Source organism: Nannospalax galili, unplaced genomic scaffold (genome assembly GCF_000622305.1).
Source record: "Nannospalax galili isolate Female #2095 unplaced genomic scaffold, S.galili_v1.0 scaffold167, whole genome shotgun sequence".
Classification (NCBI taxonomy): domain Eukaryota; kingdom Metazoa; phylum Chordata; class Mammalia; order Rodentia; family Spalacidae; genus Nannospalax; species Nannospalax galili.
Genome location: NW_008358534.1, coordinates 1,976,793 through 1,981,560, shown reverse-complemented (window position 1 = coordinate 1,981,560; position 4,768 = coordinate 1,976,793).

Here is a 4,768-nt window from a genome sequence, read left to right as displayed (position 1 = left end):
ACCAATACTCTTGCTAGTAACCTCAGTAAGAATAATTGGTTCACCAAGCTGGACTTTGGTGTTATCCTTATTTTGGTCTACTGTTGGTTCCCTATCTGAGGTGAGTAGACATTTCTCCATGTCTCTCCAAGAATGGTGTTACAAAACAGGGCTATAATTTAAACGTATTTTAGGCACTTATGTAACTATATTGTCCATGCCATTACCATTTTAGATTTAGAGCTACACATTATTTCCCTTAAAATAATAATAATACATATTTATGTTTTCAAAAGAAATATAAAGTATTTTAGTCAGTTAAGGGAGTAAAACAACTTACATAAGTCTGAAATATAGCATAAATTCACAGATGCTATATTTGTTCAGAGAACAGAACCAAGACATTCAGTTTGTAGCGGATATTGGGAAAAGATGACAGCCTATGGGGTAGGCTTTGGAGACTGTATTGTAAACGGTAGCAAAAGGACAGTGAAAGAATGAATATGAGCATTTATTCTAGGTATAGTGAACTAACTCTATGGATGATGATATGAATATATTAGAGTATGACATATATCATACTTCCCCTTGGCTTACAATTTTAGACAAGATATTTCTATCTTCTCTTTTCCTCTAAGAAGCATTAGAATGAAAACACCTCCTTTCTGTGTATTAATAACATGTAATACCTTTCATAGATTGGATGAAAACAGAGAATTATGCATGATCATTACTTATAAAAAAGAACAGAATAGATAGAAATGTGTAGCATTCATAATAACAATACATGGTGTTGAACAGCAAGGTTAAGGAAAATAAAATAAAAATATTCACAAGTATTGGATCAGAATTTGAGTGTCCTCATTGCTACTAATTAACTGTATGATTGTGTATTCTTATTTAATATCTTTTGGAACTGAATGTCTTTATAAAGTGAACTGGAAAATGTCTCCACTTAGTTTTCTGGGCTTCTTTATGCCAAATGAGGGATTTGTTTTGTTCCTTTCCCAAATATCAATTTCATAGTATCAGAAATGAACTTATGAGTCACTAATATAAAGATCATATTCTGATTCATAATTCTTTCACAAATGGCTTAGAGCTGTTTTATTGTTATTAAGATTAAAGGCCAGCAGGCTGAATCATTGGTGTGATTAAACTTACCTCTTATTTTTACATCAGTCCTATTTCGGTGACTGATATTTTCTTGTTATAGGGTCTGGACATGACAACTTTCTTTGGTTTCACATGTAATTATATCATAATTCCCCCCGAGACTGAGTTAGTAAAAGTGACATTTATGCCTCAAGACAACATCAGAAGAGAAAAATTTCTAAGTCATCAAAACCAAATGTTGTCATGAAACCATTATATATTTTATTTCCCAATTTTATTTGCCAAATACACTGTGAAAGCATTTCCTTAGTATGTTTCCATTGGTTTTATTATGATGCTGTGTTTAGAGATAGAAGGTTCTGTCCTTAATAATAAACAACAGGCTTAAGTAATGAATTTACAAATGGTAACAGTCAACAAAACATTTGAAGCATGTTCACTCTCACTAATAATAAAATATAAGTATTAGATATAGCAGTTCAACCTTTTAAACTGAGCAATACTTAAAAGACTAGTAGGGAAAATTAACATCATATAATCTTGTAATATTTAACTTAACCATAGTATCATGATAAAATTATGGAACTTCATTCTAACAATAGTTGATAATGAAAAATATTATACAATGTATGAGAAATGACACATAAACATTACTTTTCTAGAAAGAAATATTAGTAGCAGCAGATATTTAGGAATGATTGTGTGACTTTTTTAAGACTGATTTTAAAATTCTTTTCACTACAGGTAGAAACAAACTTATGAAGTAATTATGGAAATCAATGTGAAATCTCTTCAAAAAACTATGCCTAAAGAACCTCCTATCTTCCTACAGATATATACCCCTTTATCCACGTATTTTGCTGCTCCATTCCCAATAGCTTGGAAATTGAAACAACCTAGCGATCCTTCAAGTGATGAATGGATAATGAAAATGTTTACGCAGTGGGGTATTATCCAGCTGTTAAGAAAAACGATATGAAATTAGTGGATAAATGAATGGAACTGGAAACAAGCATCCTAAGTGAAGTAACCCAGACCCAGAAAGAAAAATGTCACATATTCTCTCTCACTAGTAGATGCTAGCTTTGATATTTTGATTTTGATAGATGTGTTTCAATTGGATAAATCTTAGACCTCAGTGAACTAATAAGAGACCATGTGTAGGGAGTAATTCATAGGAAAGAAGATACAATACAGTGATATAAATGGACAGAGGGACATAATGGGAAATGACAGGCTCAATGGAGTGTGGAATGTGAGGATAGAGCAGAAAGGGGAGTAAAAGGAGGGATAATTAACAATCAAGAAATACCTTTTGAAAGAGTCATATGACTACCTACTGTATAAGTTTATTTCAATATATACTTATGCAATCCAGTTACCTAATTACAGGGATTCAGGGTCCTACTAGACATCAGAGGCTAGCAGATAAAAAGCCTAATGCCTGGAATGGACTCCCTTGTTTGAAATTGTTGACCAAAGTGACCCCATACATCCTCAAAAAATACTGGCTCTTGTCCTACACTTGGTTACCTGCACAAAATTGGTGTTAATATCCTAATGATGAAGATACTATATTACTGAGTAGTATAACAAACAAGAAAATAATCAAGCTGGTGCTGAACTCCATGTTACATGTCTGGTAGCTATCTTTATAATACTAGTAGGCGCTATCCGTGTTATTGGCACAGAAAAGGTATCATCAGCCTTACCCTGCTGTGAACCCTGCTAACTACAATAACATCTGGCCTGGCAAAATATGCCCTTTGAGACAATACTGACATGAATTTTATGAGACTAACCGATTACTCTCTGTTTGGCTTTAAGGCTAATTGTTATCAGGTACAAGAACTTGTGACTGGACAGGTCACAGGCCAAAGGGGAAACCAAACTGCTATTATTGTCTGAAATAGATGTATTTTTAAACTGATTCCTAATGACTTCTTATAGTCATAGGTTAAGGTATTTCTCAACTCTCAGCAGGGAAGGTTCTTGTCTCAGATGGCAGTTAACACAGAGAATAATTGATCAACATGTTGAGAATAAGAGACTGTAGAGTGCTCAGCCCTAAACTAGACACATATCACAAGCTCTTCTCAAGTCTCAGGGATCATTGCAGAAGAGGGGGAAGAATGATTGGTATAGCCAAAAGTGGTAGATGAATACAATGAAATTGTGTTGTCTGGACACAACAGGGTGCTTGCATATAGGAATCCATAGCATCTTTGGCAACATGCACAAGACCTATGCAAACTGAAGCCGGACAAAATCCCAATATGAATGATAGCCATGGTGCCAGGAAGCCACAGCCCTAGCTGAGGATCTATTGGCAAATGATGGCTCCAGGGAGAGGGAGAGTCAGTTTTCTTTACTGGTCTGTTACCTTGTAGGTCGAACAGACTCCAAGAGATAGACCCACACACAACAGCATTTTGGCAACACAGAGTAGAAAAGGACTTAAAAAAGAAGACAGTTGATAATGGAGTACATGAAGTGGGGGATGGGGTATAAGATGGGGTTGGCTGGGGGAGGGGTTTGAATATGATCAAAATACATTCTTGAAATTCTCAAATCAATAAATATTTTTAAAATGTAAAGAAAAACTTCTTTTTTGAAAATTCTCAGTTTGTGTGTGTGTGTGTGTGTGTGTGTGTGTGTGTGTGTGTGTGTGTGTATTCTACACATACACAGGTGCCCATGTAGGTGAGAAGAGACTGTCGAATACCCTGAAGCTGGAGTTTCAAGTTGTTGTCAGTTGCCCTGCAAGGGTGTTAGGACCTGAATTTGGGTCCTGTGTAACAGTAATACATATATGCCATTAACCATGAAGCTATTTCTTCAGTTCCATGCTTACATGTTTTTTTTATTAATTTTAAATTTTAGTTTCCAAATTTATTGTAATGGTTGTTATTGTTATTAGTAAAACTAAGAAAAAAGGACATGCATTGTGTATGCATTTATGTGAATACAGTAATTCTTAAGAATCAAGAGCAGTCTTCTCCTATTGCTTATTGGTATTTATGTTAAAAGTATTATCTCCCCCAAATAGCCACAGCATTCTTAATTGAGTTGCAGTTATACCTGTAGCCTGTTTGTTCTTGCAAATGTCCTTTCTTTGTTTGGTCTTCTGTATTATGAATAGTCGATTCTATCAGTATCGTTATAAAAGATATTTGCCAAGCAAAACTTCAGTCGCATAGTTGCAAATTTAATGATGATGTATAGAGACTGCAGTATAATTTAGGGCCATAAAATTACACAACAGGCCATGATATACAAGACTACTTTTTCTGCACGAGAGAAAGCACATTTGCTCCTCCCAAGCCCACGGGATATGAATAGTCGATTCTATCAGTATCGTTATAAAAGATATTTGCCAAGCAAAACTTCAGTCGCATAGTTGCAAATTTAATGATGATGTATAGAGACTGCAGTATAATTTAGGGCCATAAAATTACACAACAGGCCATGATATACAAGACTACTTTTTCTGCACGAGAGAAAGCACATTTGCTCCTCCCAAGCCCACGGGATCCCTGAGGAACAAATCCTCAAACGACCTCAAGAGTGAAAACAAATCAGTTTATCTGGTCCAATGGTCTGTCCTTAAACACCCAAAAGGGAAGTATAACCAAAGATTAAAGGGGCCAATATAATTTCATAAGAGCACACA